Source organism: Peromyscus californicus, unplaced genomic scaffold, assembly GCF_007827085.1.
Source record: "Peromyscus californicus insignis strain IS unplaced genomic scaffold, ASM782708v3 Scaffold_4__1_contigs__length_199733344, whole genome shotgun sequence".
NCBI classification, from domain to species: domain Eukaryota; kingdom Metazoa; phylum Chordata; class Mammalia; order Rodentia; family Cricetidae; genus Peromyscus; species Peromyscus californicus.
The window spans coordinates 178,104,287-178,126,840 of record NW_026294562.1 but is presented as its reverse complement, the minus strand read 5'-3'; the positions used below and the strand labels follow the sequence as shown (position 1 = coordinate 178,126,840).

General features: G+C 41.3%; 1 pseudogene; it reads left to right on the top strand.

Moving 5' to 3' along the window:
• Positions 1-9,238: 9,238 nt before the first annotated feature.
• On the top strand, positions 9,239-15,103 carry LOC128124120 (uncharacterized protein C2orf78 homolog; annotated as a pseudogene).
• The last annotated feature ends 7,451 nt before the right edge of the window (positions 15,104-22,554 follow it).

The following is a 22,554-nucleotide window of genomic DNA, read 5'->3' as shown; positions in this document are numbered from 1 at the left end:
AAGACAGAGAGAGAGCATCCAAATCAACAAAAACAGAAATGAAAAGGGGGACATAACAACAGACATTGAGGAAATCCAGAGAATCATCAGGTCATACTTCAAAAAACTCTACTCCACAAAACTGAAAAACCTAAAAGAAATGGATAATTTTTTGGATAGGTACCACATACTTAAGTTAAATCAAGACCAGATAAACTATTTAAATACTCCAATAACCCCTAAGGAAATAGAAACAGTCATGAAAAGTCTCCCGACCAAAAAATGCATAGGACCAGATGGTTTCAGCACAGAATTCTACCAGATCTTCAAAGAAGAGTTAATACCAACACTCTCTAAATTGTTCCACACAATAGAACCAGAAGGAACATTACCAAACTCCTTCTATGAGGCTACAATTACCCTGATTCCTAAACCAAACAAGGATACAACAAAGAAAGACACCTACAGACCGATATCCCTCATGAACATTGATGCAAAAATACTCAATAAAATACTAGCAAACAGACTCCAAGAACACATCAAAACAATTATCCACCATGATCAAGTAGGCTTCATTCCAGGGATGCAAGGGTGGTTCAACATATGAAAGTCTGTCAATGTAATACACCATATAAACAAACTCAAAGAAAAAAACCACATGATCATCTCACTAGATGCAGAAAAGGCATTTGACAAAATCCAACACCCCTTCATGATAAAGGTCTTGGAGCGATCAGGAATACAGGGAACATACCTAAACATAATAAAGGCAATTTACAGCAAGCCAACAACCAACATCAAATTAAATGGAGAGAAACTCAAAGCAATTCCACTAAAATCAGGAACGAGGCAAGGCTGTCTGCTCTCCCCATACTTATTCAATATAGTACTTGAAGTTCTAGTCAGAGCAATAAGACAACATAAGGAGATTAAGGGGATACAAATTGGAAAGGAAGAAGTCAAGGTTTCCCTATTTGCAGATGACATGATAGTATATTGAGCGACCCCAAAGATTCCACCAAGGAACTGATAAAGCTTATACACACCTTCAGCAACATAGCAGGATACAAGATCAACTCAAAAAAATCAGTAGCCCTCCTATATACAATGGACAAAGAAGCTGAGAAGGAAATCAGAGATACATCACCCTTTACTATAGCCACAAATGACATAAAATACATTGGGGTAACACTAAACAAGCAAGTGAAGGACCTATATGACAAGAACTTTAAGTCCCTGAAAAAAGAAATTGAAGAAGATGTCAGAAAATGGAAAGATCTCCCATGCTCATGGATAGGCAGGACTAACATAGGAAAAATGGCAATCTTACCAAAAGCAATCTACAGATTCAATGCAATCCCCATCAAAATACCAACACAATTCTTCACAGACCTGGAAAGAATAATACTCAACTTCATATGGAAAAACAAAAAACCAGGATAGCCAAAAGAATCCTGTACAATACCAAAACCTCTGGAGGCATCACGATCCCTGACTTCAAGCTCTACTATAGAGCTACAGTAATAAAAACAGCTTGGCATTGGCATAAAAGCCAACATGTGGACCAATGGAATCGAATTGAAGACCCTGACATTAATCCGCACACCTATGAACATATAATTTTTGACAAAGAAGCCAAAAGTGCACAATGGAAAAAAGAAAGTATCTCAACAAATGGTGCTGGAATAACTGGATATCAACATGTAGAAGGCTGCAAATAGATCCATATCTATCACCGTGCACAAAACTTAAGTCCAAGTGGATCAAGGACCTCAACATAAATCCAGCTTCTCTGAACCTGCTAGAAGAGAAATTAGGAAGTAGTCTTGAACGCATTGGCATAGGAGACCACTTCCTAAATAGAACACCAATAGCACAGACACTGAGAGAAACAATCAATCAATGGGACCTCTTGAAACTGAGAAGCTTTTGTAGAGCAAAGGATACGATCAACAAGGCAAAGCAACAGCCTACAGAATGGGAAAAGGTCTTCACCAACCCCACATCTGACAGAGGACTGATATCCACAATATATAAGGAACTCAAGAAATTAGACATCAAAATGCCCAAAAGTCCAATTAAGAAATGGGCTATAGAACTAAACAGAGAATTCTCAACAGAGGAAACTCAAATGGCTGAAAGACATTTAAGGAATTGCTCAACATCCCTAATCATCAGGGAAATGCAAATCAAAACAACTCTGAGATACCACCTTACACCTGTCAGAATGGCTCAGATCAAAAACACTGAAGACACCTTATGCTGGAGAGGATGTGGAGCTAGGGGAACTCTCCTTCACTGCTGGTGGGAATGCAAGCTTGTACAACCACTTTGGAAATCAATATGGCGCTTTCTTAGAAAATTGGGAATCCATCTCCCCCAAGATCCAGCTATACCACTCTTGGGCATATACTAAAGGAATACTCAACCACACCACAAGAGCACTTGTTCAGCTATGTTCATATCAGCATTGTTTGTAATAGACAGAACATGGAAACAACCTAGATGCCCTTCAACTGAAGAATGGATAAACAAAATGTGGTTCATATACACAATGGAATACTACTCAGCAGAGAAAAACAATGACATCATGAGGTTTGCAGACAAATGAATGGATCTAGAAAAAAATCATCCTGAGTGAGGTAACCCAGACTCAGAAAGACAAACATGGTATGTACTCACTCATAGGAGGATACTAGATGTGGAACAAGGATGACTGGACTGCTACTCACACCACCAGGGAGGCTACCTGGAAAACAGGACCCCAAGAAAGACACGGGGATTGCCCAATGACAGAAAAATGGAATGAGATCTACATGAACAGCCTGGACATGAGTGGGGGTAGTGAAGGGCGAGGGTCAAGGGAAAGAGAGCTTGGGGAAGTGGGAGATCCCAGCTGGATCAAGAACAAAGAGGGAGAACAAGGAATAGGAGACCATGGAAAATGAAGACCACATGAGAATAGGAAGAAGCAAAGTGCTAGAGAGGTCCATAGAAATCCACAAAGATACCCCCACAACAGACTGCTGGCAATGGTCGAGATACAGCCCAAACTGACCTACTCTGGTGATGGGATGACCAAACACCCTAATTGTCGTGCTAGAAACCTCATCCAACGACTGAGGGATCTGGATGCAGAGATCCATGGCTAGGCCCTGGGTGGATCTCTGGGAGTCCAATTAGCGAGAATAAGGAGGGTTTATATGAGCGAGGATTGTTGAGACCAAGGTTGGATAAAGCACAGGGACAAATAGCCAAACGAATGGAAACACATGAACTATGAACCAATGGCTGAGGGGTCACCAACTGGATCAGAACCTCTGAATGAGTGAGACAGTTGATTGGCTTGATCTGTTTGGGAGGCATCCAGGCAGTGGGACCGGGTCCTGTGCTCATTGCATGAGTTGACTGTTTGAAACCTGGGGCCTATGCAGGATCGCTTGGCTCTCCCTGGGAGGAGGGGACTGGACCTGCCTGGACTGAGTCTACCAGGTTTATCTCAGTCCTCAGGGGAGGCTTTGCCCTGGAGGAGGTGTGAATGGGGTGTGGGCTGGGGGGAAGGTGAGGGGGGCGGAAGGGGGAGAACAAGGGAATCCGTGGCTGATATGTAGAACTGAATTGTATTGCAAAATAAAAATAAAAAAAAATAAGAAAAAGAATATAAGCTTGCAAGAAGTATCTAAGGTAGTCTTAAACATGCAGTAATAAGCTTGTAAGAAGTAAAGATGTTAGTTGTAAATATAAGTTCAAATAAGAATTTGTAAATGTAAGTTTAAATAAAAATATAAGTAAATAAGTAAAGATTCTAGTTGTAAAAGATGAAAATAAGAAGTAAATAAGAAATACATTTGCTAAAGTAGTTCTATAGTTTCCTTAAGGAGTATAAGTAAGTAGATGTGAATACGTTATACCTGAGTTTGTAAAAAATGTAAATGTAAAATGTGAATCTATGCTTAATGTATATGGAGAAAGAACCTGAGACACAGGCAAAGTAGGCAGTCTGAATGGTTTCAAAAGCTCCAGAAGCTGCTAAGAAGTGAAGAATGGCAGACACCAGAGCCAGTACAAGGCATCTGCAGCTGAGATCTGTGGAAAACCATCGCAACATAGAAAAACCTGAGCTAACATAAAAAATGGTGCAGTTTAAAATATTACTGTACCTAAAAAGGTCTCTGGCTTGAGAATAAAAGTTGCAGAGACACTTGTTTGAACTAAAATTGTTAACTGAAAAAGTTTTGCTTGTAAAACGTCTCTTCATATTCGGAAATGAAAGCCTGATACCAGAATTTGCTTTTTTTGAACTTTTTGAACTTAAAAAAAATGAGATAAAAGTACAAAAAGACTTTTGTTATAGATATCTTCATATTTGGAAGACTCATACCAGAATTTATTATTTGAATTTTGGGACTTAATAAATGAAATGAACAGTAGAGATTTCATTTTGATGGGACAATTTTGAGTTTAATTATAGTAATGACCTAGGAACAGTTTGCTGGAATTGGGTTAAAAATGGAACTGTTTAAATGAAGAAATTTATTGTTTCTACCTAGAGTCAAGATGTAGTTTTGTGTATGCATATATGCTTTATTAACTGGTGATTCATGAACCGTTTTATGGAACTGTTTATGTAAAAATGGAATTACTTATGGAACTGATTTTGTGTTATAAATGGAACTGTTTAAACAGAGAAGTTTGGGTTTTCTAACTAGGCTTGAGATTTTATTCAAAAAAATTTATAAAGAAAGGAAGAAATAATATTCCTTAGTCTACTTAATTTAAAAAATATTTTCTTATTTGAGTGGATTAATGGTTTGTTAGTAAAAAATGCAGGGGGGGTATACTAAGATTAAAGTGTAAAGAGTTTTATTATGAAACTGCTTTTGGATGTTTTGCTAAAAGTTTTCAAAGTGTTAATGGTTAGATTGAGAATATTGCTTTTCAATATGGGTTTGTAGGAATTGTGTAAGTTTGGATTTTTCTAATTAGGTTTGAGATTTTGTTTTAAAAAATTATAAAGAAAACGAGGAGTTACGAGTGAATTAAGGTTGAATGTATGTTTGCAGAAATTATGTTAACCTATTGATAGTAATGCACCCTGGTTTTGTGAAGTTAAGGAAATATTTAAGTTTGATGTGAATAAATCAGAAGTTTTTCCTATGTTCTGTTAGCAAGAAAATTCAAATTATTCTATTAAGACTTAAAATTGTAAGCCTGAGAAAATTGTTAACTATATATAGCACCATTTATGTTAATTCAAATGGTTCTATTAAGAAGAGTTTGCTTTGAGATGTAAGATTGGGAGAATTGTGACTATGTATAGCAATATATATGTTAACCTATTACTGGTAATGATGAAATAAGGGATTCTTTAAGTTTGCAATTGCATATTAAGAGCTTTAGGTTTAGAAAGGGCTTGATGCAGCTAAAGACTGCTGTAGTCACCTTGGACCTAATCCAAAAGAGAAATGCCATCTTTATCTTCCTCTACTCCCATACTGGGAGGTGTAACAGCTATGGAGATTGCTGTAAGCCATTAATAACAAGTTATTTTTATATATTAAGAAAGGGGGACCTGTGGGAGCCCATTGTCAGGTTCCTCACGGCTTTACCCAGCAGGTCCTCATAGAGAGGATGATTAGGACCAGGGGCCTGAGTGCAGGTGTCTGAGATGGTCTGCACTTGGCTGTGCTGGGGGGAGGTCTTTTGCTCCACCCCCTTGGCCTCTCCATAAATACCCTGGGGCAGAGACAGTCAGGGCCCATTGGAAAAGGTTCCAAGCCCTCTTGAGGCAATCCTTTATTTTCTCTCTGTTTATCTCCACAATCTGAATCCTTCTATTTAATATTTCCTGCTGCTCACACTCAAGAAAACTCTGGGGAGCTGTGGGGTTGGTGGGTAAGTGCCCCACAGACCTGAAGATGACCTATGCACTGAGGAGAGAGAACAACACCCCTATGAAGTCAGGAGACAAAATAAACTGCACTACAAGAGTAAAGAAGCAAATGAATGTTTGGGCATTGACAAACTGCAACATCATGGGAAGCAACAGTCACCCATTAATCTGAACTCTGAATGAAATGGGGTTAACTATCTATGAAAGTCTCAAGGCCATGCCTGATGGAAACCCATGTAGGTTGCCTGCAAACCTTCTCTTCTCTCTCTAATGCCCAGATCCAATCCCACAAACTCATCCTGAGTTCTGTAACAGAACACACTTACAAACCTGGCCTTCTGACACATGCTACTCTATAAGGTGGATCCCACAGATATATCCCTTGGGCAACAATTAGGAAGAAGGGAGAACAACAACACTCAGACATCCAATCCTTCCAGTCTCATCCCTGCTCCATTGCCTAGGATAACAACCCACACACAAACTGAGCATGAACATTTTAACCTGGTGCCTACATGGAGCCTTAACTCCTACAATCAAGGGTTGTTGGTGTGAGAAGGTATTCTGCAGGTTGATTAATGAGAAATTGGAAAACCAACAGAGCCACAAATCCTTTGGCCTAATCTGTCTTGCCTGAAAATTACAGTGGGGCACTGGTGACACAGAACATGGTGGAGGAGCCAAACAATTTCTAATTTAATTTAAGGCACACCCCACAAGAGGGAAACCATACCCAACACCACTTGTCTAACAAAGAACCAGAAACGAGATAGCCCAGAATCTTAGGCTAAGGGCAGACACTACTCATCTAAATATAAAGTCAAAAAATTACCAATCAGTGTATGTATTATAGCTATTAGCTTAGAATTTCATGGTACTCTGAACTCAGAGAACAAATGGGTCTCTGATTCATGTGCCAGCACTCACAACCCTTTCCTCTCACTGGGTAGCCATGTTCAATTTGGTAAAAATAAGTGTACATTCATCTTATTTTACTTTATTTCATCATATTTGGCTGTTATCTCGTGAAAAACTTTTCTAAAGAGGGACAGAAAGGGAGTAGGTACTGAGAAGTGGGGACTCAGAAAAGAATTAGAAGGAGTGGAGTGTGGGGAAACTAAAATCACTATAGGTTGTTAGATGAAATAACTTCATTGTTACACTGAAGGAAAAATAATATGCAAATATTTAAAAATAAAAAAACAGAAGTGATGGGAATTATAAACAGAACATAGTTCTATCTATCTATCTATCTATCTATCTATCATCTATCTCTATCTACCTATTTATCTCTTGTTTTCTCTCCACTTTCAGATTTCTCAATAACACAGGCCCAGTGATGTTCTTCTCATTAGGGTCTACACTGCTACAAGAGGACACTTTTTTCCTGAAAGGTCTATAACCTGGAACCTGGATGAACCTTCTGACTTGGAATGGTGTCACATTATCTGACAAGTGGTCAGTCATGAAAGAAATTGCAAGAGTGAAAGACAGAGGCAGCGTTCTGGCCTATGAAAAAGGACAGTCTTATTGCAGAGTTTTGCCAAGAACTACAAAACATGAAACAATATGTATAGAGGAACAGTTCTACTGAGCTGGGCATGCAGCTGCATGCTACAGTAATAGCTCAGTGTAAAGGAGGTCCTGAGTGAAAGTTCTGACAACTCACGTGAATGCAGGAGGAGAGCTAAACAGGCTCCAGGGTCAATTTCAGTAAGGACTGACAGACATTGTCATATTAGTACTTTTTCAGGAAGTTAGAATAAGAAATGTATATAAATGTGTACTATAAACCTGCCATAATACAGGCTAAAAACCCACCAGTCAATGACAGAAAAGAACGAAAACAAAATGAGGAAACACAAGATTTCCCCATATTTCAAGAAAAGATCACATTCTGTCTGAGACGATACACTGAGATGGGAAACTGGTTGTTCTTTTCCATACATACAGAAGAAAAATAAATACTATGTTTTTTCATGTCACCCAGCACCCAGTACCAAAACATGTCTTCTTTCTCCAGGTGTTCTATTCCCTTTATCCTGATCTCAGACTCACACTTGGCAGAGAATGCTAGAAGTCCAGGATTCTGCAGAGACTGTTGGAAGGATTCCTGCAGAGACAGGAGGAAGAAGCTTCAGTAACTGTCACACTCATTATACATGTGGATGAAGAGAGAAAACGGCCAGACTCAATGGCAAACAACCTCAATACTATAGGAAGGGAGGCAAGATAAAAAGAATGACCACATGTCTGAATCCAGGGTGAGACACACAGTGAGTTTCAGAATAACAGGGGCTACAGAGACTTGCCTATCTCAGGAAAATAAAAGTCAAGAAGGAGAGAAAACATCCAGAGGTATACGAGTCTGGGCAGCAAAAGAGCAACAAGTTTGAAAAAGGTAACATGTGCAGCATGGTTCACCATCAGGCCCTCAAGTGTTTGCTTCTACGAACAGCATCCAATTACAAGCATCTTCACGGTGAACAGAAGACCACTGCTTCTGGAAGTTCACCATGATACTGCCCACCACTGTAAGGATACAGGTTCACACTGGTCCAAGAATCAAACCGTACCAAAAAGGTGTGAAAAGCAGAGGAATGAGATGTGAGTCCTGCCTGGGGAAACACAGACTAAGGAAGGCCTCTAGGAAAAGACACTCAAAGAGAAAAGTCGTGGGGTTCATCATCCAAGGTGCATTCAATGCACTCAGTCCTGTCCTTCAACAAAGTCACAAAGGAGCCCTTTGATCTCTTCCTTGGCTCATGGACAGATGCTGACAGCCCATAAATCAGATCAACTGAAACGGTTTCTCACCTGAGTTCCCTCCACCTTGGTGTTCACCTCCTTCCTGCCCAAGACTACTGACTGTATGTACAGTGCATGCTGATGGGACACTGTCTGCTAGAAGTTCATACCTCAAAGAAACAGTAGACACAGCTTCAACATGGAACCTTATAAGAAGCTCTGCCAATACTCTGGAGTAAACCTCATGGGAAGGGGGACTTCCATGCCAGGTTTGCCTCCTTCACTAGCCCACACCTCAGCCTCCATGGCTACTATTGGTCTCCTGGTATCCTATCCAACCAATACCATCTTTTAGCTCAGAATCCAACCTTCCCATTGGCTGCTGCCCCATTTATGACATCATAGTCCCTCTAATCCTACCACCACCTGGTAGGTTCTTGGGGTTTCCATGGAGATGCCTGTAAACATATTTGGACCATCACAGGTCACCTGTGACCAGTGACCAGTAAGTGCTGTCTGATACCAGACACAATTGCCATTTAGGTCAGCTGATCAGACAAGGACAACCAAAACTCTTCCTACATTTTAGGGTGGATTGCTGATATTCTCCCTCCGACCATGGCAGGTAAGGAAAGAAACTTTAAAACGTTTCTTTTGATCACATCTCCCCTTATTTTTACTATTCTTTTAAATCTTTGTTTTGGGGGTACCATTTATGCTGATAGTGATATCTTGAATTGAATGTCACATTTAGGTTTGGTTCTGACTAGGTACATGAGCTTGGACAGACAGTTTAATCTCAAGTGTTTTCCATCAACCTCAGGGAGATGAGAGTGTCACTAATTCTGGGCTCTGTACTGTCAAGTCTCAAGAGGCAAGTGAACAGGGAATATAATCAGGCCCTTCTTGATGATGCTAAATTCAAGAGACACAGGAACATGAACAAGATGTGCAGAAATCTAGCATTCCTTAACAAGAATGGGAAAGACTCCCTCGCATACTATTTCCCATTTATTGTTTCAAGTTCAGGGCTGCTCTAAAAGTAATGTTCACACTAGGAACGGTGACACACACTTGTAATCACAGCATGTAGAGATTGAAGGGATGAAGTTCAGTTCAAGTGTAACTTGGTCTACACTGGCCTGTCTCCACATTCACTAAAATAAATATTAAAAATAGACAAAGAGAATGGCTGCCATATTTTGGAGTTACTTGGACTTCCCTAGATTAAAAAAGGAAACTGACTTAGAGGGCATGGATTCTGAGAAGGCAGTTAATGTAGTGGAAGATATGTTGAGGGAGTTACATGTAAGATAGACACACAGGAAATGGGGGAAGAAGTAAATAAAGTACGAGGAGTGAGAAAATATAGATATACAAGAAGGCATACTGCAGAGTGTCCCTGGAAGCACACTAAGGTAGTTTGGAACAGAATGTTGCAGACAACCACAGATATTAAATCAAAATAACACAAGGCATTGTATACATTGTACATATATACATTTTATAATTCCCAAGCCATGTACAGACAACCACACTGTTAAGATCAGTCTGAAAAAAGGTTCCATGTCACATACACAAAAAATTATCCTGCTCTGTTTCCAGCCATCCAGTTAAATTCTGCACCGTTCCTATTGTCATATGGGCACTGGTGGTGTTGGATATTGACAACTGGGGTTGGGCAGTCTGAGAGACAGTTGTACACGGCACTATGACAACTGGCATGCCATTGTGTGGGAGCAATTTTCACAAGGGTTCCTCAGTAGAAGAGTTTTAAGCAATTAACGGTTACTGAGGAACTGGCAAAAAAAATTTGTCCCAGAGTGAAATTGAGAAACAATCTAATCCAGATGCAATATTCATTAGAAATATCAAGAGGTCACACTACACAGGTGCAAACAAGACAAAAATGTTATTAGTTGGTTGTATTCATGAACTCATGTACCCATATGTGTTTAAGGGTTATATAAATAGCAAGAGGACATTAATTATAGAAGGCATGGGACGGGAACAGTAGGAGTTAAGAGGAAAAAGAGATTCTTAGCTTAAATGTAGTGCTTATCTATGAAATTCCTGATACATCATTATTGTAAGAAAGCTCAGAGTAGAGACAAACCTGGTAGACATGGCAAGTAAGTACTGCACTCTGGAGGCAGAGGCAGGCAAGTCTGTGTGATTGCCAAGGCCAGACTGATCTAGGTAGAGAGACCTTTTCTCTCTACATAGAGAAAGATCTGCACAGAACAGGACAAAGGCACAGGCATGAGGTTCTCCTCCTTTAAACACTTCTCGGACACAGGTGTGAGGCAGTACCACAGCAGGTATCAGAACAAGACAAAGCAGGGCAAAGAAGGGTGTGGATCAACTAGGAAGTCCATGCCCACACAGGAAGAACAGGCAGCTCATCAAATGAGTGTCATCCTATCCATTACCAACAATCATTCTGAACCACTTGTTTGGGATATGTGAGGGGAAATAGGTCTCAGACTTTCCCAGACAGGACAAACTGCAGATAATAAAGCTCCTCATGGGAAGCCACACAGATTCCATCTCACTGTTCTTCCCACTTTCCTCTTGCTTCCTACAGAAAATTTCCAAAGTGAACCCTTCTTTGGGACAGAATGTGCTCTGCAGCCCTCTGTGCCTGTGCCACGCCCTTAGCAGGAAGTGTGTGCAACTTCTCCAGGGTCTCCACCCCAGCTGTGAGTTCAGCATGGCTCCTACCATCAGACTCCAGCACTTGTTGCCAGCAGCTCATGGACATTCCTACCCCTACTTACCAGCTGGCACAACCATGGTGACTGCACTGACTGACCAGGGCCAGAGCTCTGCCTCAGCACTCTCCTATCCAGGTGTTCTCCAGTGGGATCCCACGGGAAGCACTGACAGGAGGGGAGCTGCACTCCAGGACTTCACTGTAACTGTCATTGACCAGAATACCACATTCTCCTCCTTGTCTATGACAGCCCAGGGTGATAATATTTTAGATACCAATGCTTTAGTCCTTTCCTATCCAACACTGTCTGCCAGCCTTGTTCAGGCCACACCACCATAGTTGCCAAAGTAAGGATACAGCCTGGCACCTTCCTACCTGGAGGGCAGCTGCGTCTACTACTATGACCTCAATATCCTGGGCCCTCTGATGGCTGGAGAACTTGGGCAGTGCCTGCAGGCCTGTGGCTCTGTATCCTACTCTGGGTGTCAGGGCTCTGCCCTGCAACCATAGATGGTGATGATGCTAAAGGAGATTCAGCCAACAAATGTACAAACACCTTTCTCATCCTCTGCCATCTACTATCCCACACCTGCTCAAGACATGCCAGACACCAGTCTTCAAGGTGAGTAAAGCCAGGAGGGGAGGAGTGAGATCAGCACTCAAAGCAGACACAGTTCGACCTTTCAGCAGTGGATGTCTTCAGGGAGAAAGGATGGGAGTCCTGAGTGCTCAGCCTTGGCCTGGCTCACCATCCCCATCTTCAGTCTCTATAATGACTGACAATGCAGGGCAATGAGTGGCATCCATCCTCCATTAAGACATGTCCATGGAGCACATCACAAAAAAACATGTCACTGACGTAGCAAATCAGTCCCATGCACTGCAATCACTTCCTTCGTAATGAATTGCTCAAGGCTGTAGAGGACACCAAGGCCTTTCTGGTTAGGAACACTTTATTTTCTCTGGGTTAAATTCTGACTCTAGTGCAGTGCAACTCCAAACCTGTCCCAGAGGAAGTATTACTCACAGATTCCAAGTGCTGGCCCTGCCGTTCTCTTACAAGCATAAGTGCATTGAGAGTCCAGTATACACAGTGTACCAGTGTACAACTGCTAAGTTGGGCAAAACATCTCTCTCTCTCGCTGTCTCTCTCTCTGTCTCTCATGTCTCTCTGTCTCTTTGTCTCTGTCTCTCTGTCTCTCCCTCTCTCTCTCTCTCCCCCCTTTTCTTTGCTATGGTTATTCAGAGGTGAGCCAATGTTATGCATGATCACTAGGATATGTTCTCTACTACACAGTCACACCCAAGACTAAAGATTTCACTTTCTTAAACCAATTTTCACGTCATTAATAACAAGGCTGTGAAATGTGGAGCTGGAGGAAATCCAGGGTTGTTGAAAGGATTGCCTTGCAGGAGTGAGGAACTGGGTTTGGATACCTGAACCCACTTAAAAAGCCAGGCTACTGGGGGCATTTGAGTAATGGCAAGAAGTTGGCAGACACAGGTAAGTTCTTGAAAATTATGGACCAGATAAGCTTCCTGATAGCAAACTTCCACGAAAATGAGGTTCACTCTTACAGAGACATGGGAAAGGAAAGGGAGGACCACACCCCAAGGGAATTCTGTCACCTCCCCATGATCACTATGCATGCACACAACACACAAACACCGAAGAAAACACAAACATCTGAGAAAACATGATATCACATGGTAACCAGAAATAAGACATTGGTCACAAGTCTCTCAACAGAGGTGCCGTGCTGCCTGTGCTACTCAAGCAGAGCTCATAGGAATGCCTTCCCCACTGCTGTAGGGGTCTGATTACTGAGGTGCACTGAAAAGTGGGGAGCACCTCACTTACCAGGCACTGACTTCTTCCTTGACTCTTTCAGTGGTGAAAATGGAGACATCCCTAGATTGACAACTTCAGGCCAGACACTTCTTCTGCTGCAGAGTCCAGACCTCTGCAATGCCTGCACCCAAGATGTCCAGATGAAGACACCACCTGTTGATGGGGATTGGTCATTAATTGCCCCCATCAACAGTCCTTCAGAATTCCTGCGCTTGCCTCCTGCTCCAAGCTTGGAAAAAACAGAGAATAACGACTTGGATTTGATGACAGCCAATCTATCAAGTCCTCTGGATGCCTATGAGGGCATAAAAGAAAACCAAGATCCATCACTTCTCCCTTTAGCACATGCCAACATGCAGCAGACCCTGAACTACACTGATTCAGGGAGCCTAAAACAGAAGCTTTTCCTGACAATGCCACCTTGGGAAGCACCAGCCTTGGTCAGGATGAGCCTGGGATGTTGCAAGGTGCAATGGGCTCCAGCATGGACTTTGAAGACTTGACTACACTGGTGGCAGATAGTAACCTTCCCTGACTCTTCAACTCAATCACTGAAATGAACCAATTCCAAGATCCCACAGCAACCCAATCCAAAGATATGAGGAGGGATCAGGCCCAGGAAAGCTCCAGCATTATCAGTGAACCTGTGGACCACGTGAAAGGCCAGAAAGCCTCTGAGATGCTTGATGGGTCTCCTCAGACCAGAATCCAGCTCCAGGACCTGGTGGAGGGAGAAGAGGCTGTGGGCAGTGCTGGGTCCAGTGAAGGGGCTATTGACAACATGCCTAAGCACTTGGAGGGCAAAGCTCAAAAAGCCACACCTAACATGTCCAGCAGAGCTAGGGCTCAGGGGCAAGACAAGAATAAGAGAATCAGAGTAAACAACTCCAAGAAAACAGAGGAGCTGAAACAGTCAAGGAACAGAGTCAAGGAGGAAAAAAACACCACCAAGCCAAAGAACTAGAGGAAGAGGAATCCACCCGAGCTCAGCCATGACAGTTTTAAAATGCCTCGAACTCACCTCGGCATGCACATGCTAGAATCCGTGCAAGTCTTTCACCCACTGGGGAAGAAGAGTGAGAAGAAAACTGGCATCTCCTCCTCCCAGTCTCAGCTAAAATTCAGCAGCAACAAAGATCCCAGGACAGGCCCAGCCACCACATCCCTTCTGGATGTGCCAAGTGATGGCCGAGGCCCTGATAAAACCCTGAGCCATGCTCAGAGACCAGACAGCAATGCTCACAGGCAGTGTCCATCTCCATCCCAGTATGAGCTGCCCCAACCTGGGAAGGTCAAGTTAGTACCTCAGCCTTTTCCAGCCCTGGACAAGCCACAAGCCAGACTGCTTTCTAGAAAGCCTCTCTCCCTGGCTTCACACAGGCCCCCTGCAGTATGCCCTGTGAGGCCTCATTCCCACTCGGCTCAGCCTACCACACTCAAGCCATCTAAACCAGCTCCTACCAGCACTTCTTTGATGGCCTCTGACAGGCCAGTTCTGCCTATTGCTACCAGTGCCACACAAGCTAACATAACCAACCCCATCCAGTCTTTCACTGGGCCTCAGCCAGCTGTCTGTAGGCCAGAATCCTACAGGGCATCATCTCACACTTCACTATAGAGGGAGCTTGCCTCTGCTGACAAGAACAAGGCCCCATCACCTCCCAAACCTCAAATCCAATATTTGCTGCAAGATTTCAGCCACCAACCAATTCCATGGAGGAAAGTCGACATTCCAGGGCCAGTCATCTCACAGCCCATCACAGAAGAGCAGAGACCAGAGCGGGAGGCCATGAAGAGGCAGGCACAACGGGAGAGAGAGAATGCTGCCAAGTACACCTCTCTGGGAAAACTGCAGCTTTTCCTCCAGAGGGAGAAGGATATGGAAATTTCTCGATATTATGGCTATGCAATGTAAGAGCAAGCCAGGTTTTTAGAGCAAAGTGCTTTTCAATGTGGATAAGAAGAGATATAAATACCAATACACATGTATACAAGGAGTTTAACAACTTAAATGAAATGTATAGATACATAGGTCCAAATGTAGTAATACGGATGACTATGTAGATATAGATGGATATACAAAATGTCTATATTCACATATATTTGAGTACTTAGTAAAACTCCCTAAAAGTCTTAAGTCTGTTATTTCATCTGTGAGTAAGTTGTCTTTCAATATTTATCTTAACTTTGATAATTTAATTTTTACATTTTCCAAGTACAATATCATATTCTATATGAAATAAAACTCACAAAATACTTTTTAAGTATTAAATCAATTAAATGCTCTAGTTGTATTAAAATTATTATCCTGGAGTTTTTCATTCACAGGACATGGTATGCCTTGAAGCACATACTGAGTACTGAGCACACTTCCTCTTTGACCACAGTCTGACCATTTCTCACCTCTCCCCACAGCACTTAGACATCATTTTCCTGCTACAGAGCTATGCCTCTAATTTCATGAAACACATACATAGGATTTCATTAATGCAAATATAATCTAGGAACTACATATTAAAGAAAACATGGACAGTTTACTGAGCCTGGTCAATTTATATGATATTCTCCATAGATTTTTTTCCTTCACAAAGCATAATTTCATTCTTTTTATGAATTAATAATTTCCCAACGTGTGAACACATCACATTTTCTTTATACTTTTCTCTGTTGTTGACACTCAGGCTATTTCCCTAATGTTGCTGCTGTGGACTGTTGCAAAGGCTATTTTTGGTGTCAACCTGAATACATGTGAAATTAGTTGACTGTGATTTTTTTCATTAAAAAAATTATTAAATCATTTGACTTAGAAATGTCCAATTTTAATCCAGATCTTTTGAGATGGGAAGATCTGCCTTTAGTTTGGGCCACACCTTCTGGTGGCAGCCTATATGAAGGACATGGAAGAAGGAAGCTCTTTGCTCTTTGCTCTTTGCTTGCCCTTGCTTTTGCTAGCATGTCCTTCCTTCACTGGCATTAGATCTTACTTCTTCTTTGGGATTCCAGAGTATGCTGAAGATCAGCTGAGATATCCAGCTTCATAGACTGCACCACTACTCCACCCTTGGACTTTCAGTTGGTAGATATTCATTGTTTGACTAAGTAGACCATAGCCTGTAAGCCACTCTAATAAATCCCCTTTCTATATATAGAGAGATGGATAGATTGAATGAGTCTATCAGTTCTGTTCCTCTACAGAACCCTGACTAGTATAATTCTGCTGTAATCAATATTGATGTGCAGATATGTCCCAAATATAATGAGTTGAAATCCTTCTTGTAAATACCCAGAAATAGTATAACTGGGTCATGTGGAAGATTCATTTTTATTTTTTTTAAGGACCTCCATTGTGATTCTGTTGTGTGGTGATTCTAGAAAAGAGCACACATGGACACTCTTATGTCTGAATAGAAAGTCTGTATTTCTGTCCAGCAGCTGCATGGGAAACCTGCACAAATCATGCAACCCTGAGCCTCACTGCCTCTGGTCTTTTAAGCACAAAAAATATATCCTGTGTTGACATGCTTTAGTGAGCAAGAACAGTTAGCAAGAAGCAGAACTATAGAAGCCAAAAAAAGGCAAGGCTAGTACATTTATGGGCTTTCCTGGATCCTGGAGCTATTGACTTTGTCTTTTATGTATTAGGTCTTTGTTCCCATTTCTGCAGGTGTTGGGGCCTACATGCTGGGTTCTGAGGTCAGAATGATGCCTCCAACATAGTGTCCATTGTGCTGACATCTGTGGGCCTGTTACAGCCCCTGTACCTGATGTAATAGCTTATATCCTCACCAGTGACATATGTTTTTCTTCAGTTTGTGTTCTTGACACCGTTTGTCATTTCTTGACTTAATTAGTGTCATTCTAAATCAAGTGAAATTAATCTCAATGTAATCTTAATTTAGACTTCTCTGACAATGAACATTTGTGTGTGTGTGTGTGTGTGTGTGTGTGTGTGTGTGTGTGTGTGTGTGTGTGTTGGCCAGGTGAATTCCATCTTTTGTGAACTATCTTTTAACTCATGAGTTATTAACTAGCTTGTTTTCTGTTAACTTTTTAGTTCTTTGCACTCCAGATAGTAATCCTCTATCAGATGTAAAGACCTAAAGACTTTCTTCCATTCTATGGGCTGCTTCCTCACTGTTTCTCTTGCTTGGCAGAAGCTTTTTGAGTTTATGAGGTTCCACTTGTCAATAGTAGGCATCACCTCCTGAATGGCAGAGGTTATTATCAGTCATTGTTTGGTTCTGTATTAAAAGTGTTTACTTTTTCCTCTAACAGTTTCAAGCATTGCATTAAATTCTTAGGAGCATTTGGACTTGAGTGTAATACACAGTAAGAGATAGAAATCTAGTTTTATTCTCCTACAAGTGAGCATACACTTTTCCTAGCAAAAACTGTGATTCTGTTTTTTCTGCAAAACCTATGCTTTGTATTTTTGTCAAAAAACAGTTCTCGGTAGCTGTGTGGGTTTATATCTCAGTCCTCTATATACCATTAATGGATGTGTCTGTTTTTGTGCCAGTGCTATGCTGATTTTGTTACTGTTGCTCTGTAATATCACTTTATGTCAGGACTGGCGATATCACCAGCATTAATGTTTTTGCCCAGTATTAATTAAGTTATCTAGGGGACTTTGCTGGTCCATACGTGACTGTTCAGAGTTTTTTCCTACACCTGGGAAGGCTGGTATTTGGGTTTTGGTGGAGATTACTGTTCAACTTACAGACTGACTTGATAGCCATTTTCACAATATTAATTCTTGCCATCATAAGTATGGCACAGTTTTTAGCCTTCTAGTATCTTCTATGTTGTTAGTTTAGTGACCATAAATGACTTTTGCCACTTTCTATAATGGAAAGGTGTACTTTCTACTTCAGTTATGGCAGAGTCTTGCTAGCTACAGTTCAATATGTCACAAGCTGTCTTTCAGAGTATGAAATAGTATTCAATATCACATTTGTTTCATATAGTTAGTATTTTGAATATATGGTTACCTGGGGAGACCTTTCATTGCATTTATCTCTTTGATATTCATAGTAATAAACACCTCCTGTGCATAAACTGGAATATCTTCCCCAAGATTTGAGACAGTTTGTTATGAGTTTATTGAAAATGCATTTAGAACAGAATTCTTACCTCTTTTCCATGCTCATGATTTATAGAGTTGGGGTCTTAGTGTGGTTTCTATTGGTGTGATAAAGAGCATGACTGGCTAGTTTTATGTCAACTTGACACAAGCTAAAGACATCTGAGATGAGGGAACCTCAATATTCATTTATGTCTTCAAAATATTAAAAATCAATTAAAACATTGATTCCAAGAAAGCAAAAGAAAGAAAACGCCTCCATAAGATCAGGCTGTAGGCAAGCTGTAGGGCATTTTCTTCATTAGTGATGGATGGAGGAGTGCCCAGTCCACTGTGGATAGGGCTATGCCTGGGCTGGTGGTCCTGCAATTTACTAGAGAGCAGACTGAGCAATATGTGAGGAGCAAGCCAGTAAGTAGCACTCCTCTGCAGCCCCCGTTTCAGCTCCTGCTTCCAAGTTCCTTCCCTGATTCCTTCAATGATGGACTATGATGTGGAAGTGTGAGCCAAATAATCCCTTTCCACTCTGACCTGCTTTTAGTCATGGTTCAGCATCACAATCATAACCGTAACTAAGAAAGAAATGGGTACCAAGATCATGGGGATATTGCTCTGACAGATATGACCTTGTTGGTTTGGGAAGGAATGTAGAATGACTCTGGAACTCTGGGCTAGAAAAGCCTTTAAATATTGAGGGCTCAGTTGGCTGTTCTATGGGAACTTGGAAAATAAGAATGTTGCGAGCAGTACAAACAATGGAGTCCTGGCCTGTGAAGTTTCAGAGGGAAATAAAGACTTTTCCAGCGCATTTGTATGAAGAATCTGTGATGTCTGGCCAGCTGGAACTGAAGAATCAGCTATGATTAACAAGAGACCAGAACCACTAATGTAAAACTTTTGCTTTACTGGAACAATTGATGCTGGAACTGAGAAATTATCAGTTATTGCACCATTGAGATGAAATCTCTGGGTAAGTGTTTCCTCAGAGTTAGCACACAGAAGCTGTGTTCCAGAGGTTAACAAGGTTGAACCTCATGCTGGCAGCCAAACTTGTTAGTGTAGAGTCTCCTGGGAGGTACTGGTTTCAAAGGCATGAAGGGGTCATAGAGAAAAGTTGAGGCCCTGTAGCATGAAGAGAGCCCAGGAGAAGCTATTGGAGAAAGCGCAGCCCACTTGCAGCAGAAGATGCCAGTATTTTAGATACCAGTACCATGACACCACCACCAAAAACAGCAGCACTGGTTCAGTAGAGCTAGCCTGAGCTTAGAAGCTATGTATGATGCAGATGGCAGAGCCAGAGAAGTGACACAAGCCTTTTAAGAGAACCCCAGAAGACCATCATTAGATCCCAGACATTGGACATTGTGGTATTTACATAGTTAGTTTGGTTGGCTTTGGCCTGGTTGTGACTGTGCCCTAGTTCTTCTCTCTTAAAGTAAAAGAGTAATATTTTTTTTATAGAAGCCCACAGTTGAGACTAAAATTTTAAAGAGATCCTGGAGTTTTACAAAGAATTTGGATTCTAAAAGAAAATTGGGCTATTTTAATGATACTTTATTTGAAGTTTTTAAGAGCCAAGGCATTCTTAAAACTTGGAATATTTTATATTGTGACATTAATGTTAATGTGAGATCTTGGAGATGAATAAGAAAGAAAAAGTTATAACTTTAAACTGATGTGTTTGTGTGTCAAGACAAGGGGTCAATTGAGTCGACTAATTTATCTCAACCTGACTCAAGCTAAAGTCATCTGAGAGGAGGATCTTCCATGTTCCTGGCCTGACTTCCTTTAATGATGGACTATGATATGGAAGTGTAAGCCAAATAAACCCTTCCCTCCACAACCTGCTTTTGGGCACAATGTTTCATCATAGCTAGAGTTACCCTAACTAAGACAATGATCACAGCAACTTGGGGAGAAAAGGATTTATTTCATCTTACAGCTCACAGTCCATCATTGAAAGAAGCGGGGGCAAAGGAACTCAAAAAGGAACCTGGAGGCAGGAACTGAAGCAGAGACCATGGAGGAATGCTGCTTACTAGCTTACCCAATGAGCATTATTACAGTATCTGGGACTACCAGCCAAGGGTTGGCAATGCCCATAGTGAGCTGGTCCCTTCCACATCAATCATTAATCAAGAAAATATCCCCACAGACTTGCCTAAGGAAATCTCAATTGAGGTTTCTCTTCCTCAATAACTCTCACTTGTGCAGAGTTAACAAAAGCCTAACCAAGACAATGGGTGTCATATCATCACACAGACCTCAAATGTCCTGTTTGTACCAACTTATAGACCTCAAACTTTCTGCTTTCCCATCCCATGGAACCCAAGTGTTCTGTTTATCATCCTACCTATTTATTGTCATCATGGTCTGCAAGTCTCACTTCCTCCCCTGTCCTCAGGCCCTGATACAGTGATCTCCCTGACTCATTCTTCAGCTGAAGCTTTCCAAGGAGCTTTGTGGTTGGTTTGGTTATTATTCAGTATTTCTCTTTATTGAATTACATTTTCTTATCCTCTATTAGCTTCCTTTTGTGTACCTTGGAATATACTCAGAAGTTATTTGTGTCCTTTGAGTTCCTAAGACATATTTATAAGCATTCTTTTGAATTCTTTGTCTGAGATTTCAACTATTTTATTATCAGTAGAGGGCATTATTGTGGAAACAGTTATTTTGGAGATGTCATGTTGTCATCACATCCAAATTGATTCCGTCTAGTCCCTGTGTTTCACAGCCTCACCAGCCAGGATGTAAGAGAGCATTTCGTTTCTTGCTTTAAGTCCTTTCCCCTTCATACTTAGCTGGCAGGGGAGATACCATGATGAAGGTGTTCTTCCCATGGCAAACCATATCCATTGAATTTGGGATGTGCTAGACTCAGCAATTTCCACAAAAAAGGGGGGAATTTGGAGGGAAGCAACAAAAAGCAAAAACAAAAATCTATCCTAACTCAATCATTTCAGAGTCAGATAAATACTCCCTGATTATCATGGTTTCATGAAACTAGCCATTTGGTTTTTGGTGTGTGTGTGTGTGTGTGTGTGTGTGTGTGTGTGTGTGTGTGTGTGTGTGTGTGTTTTATGGTGAAATGTGGAACATCCGTGTCTTACTTAGGGTTTCCATTGCTGGGATGAGACACTAGGACCAAAAACAATTTAGGAGGAATGTTACACTTACAATTCCATATCATGTTCCATCATTGAAGGAAATTGAGGCAGGAACTCAAGGCAGGAACCTGGAAGCAGAAGCTGATGCAGAGACCATAGAAGAGAATTGCTTACTGGCTTGCTCAGTAGGCTTTCTTATAAAACGCAGAGCCACCAGCCCAGGTATGCCTGCATCTGCACTGGATAACTTGAGTCCTCTGCAAAAGCAGTAGGAGCTCCTAGATACTAGGCTATCTCTCCAGCCTTCATCTGAATGATGAATCATGGATTTTTCCCTTCCCTGTGTTCAGCATCAGACAGGAGGAGTATCATCCGTCACCTTAACCTTGCTCTTTTCTCATACATTCCAAGTACTGGGATCACAGGATGGGCTCTTTAATACCAATCTAGTTTGGATTCTCTTTCCCTTCCTGCTTTTAGCAGTAAGAAAGAAACATCATGTGAACACCTCTATCTTGTCCTCTTTCTTATCCAATTACTCATCTCTTGAGAAGATAACATGGAAAACACTAGCCACAAGTCTCTTTCTTTAATTACTTCCTTACACAGCAAATTTTTGCTGGTCAGCAATCTCAGCTTCAGCTGCATGTCTTGCTTTGATTAGCAGCCACTATACAACCTCATAGATGGCTTTCCAGCAATATTGTCCCATACATGCTAGTCTTAGTCAAATCATTCTCTAGTCCATAAACCCCATCAAGAAGGTACAACATTCATACCACATAGAGCAAGACAGCAAATGGAGTGTTAATAACTCCGTTACCATTACCTTAGACCTAGCTATTGCTATACTTTTCTCTTCAGTTAGTTGCCATGGCTACCAGAACAAAGTAATCTAACTGGAAAATGGCAATGCGATAATCCTGTTAAGTCATACTATAGCAGAGAGACGAGTAGGACAGAGCTAGCATACTGAATTGACACTGGATCATAAATAAAGGAGGAATCAATTTGGAGGAGAGGGAGCTAAATGGGAGTATAGAATCTCAGTTGCTGATTGTTTCTCGAAGTCTAGATGTCCTTCTCAGGCTCCCAGATACCTGTTGCAGCCCTGAGTTGCTGCAAGTCACAGGAATATATCATAAGAACTCAGCTTGTTATGGCAAAGTCACT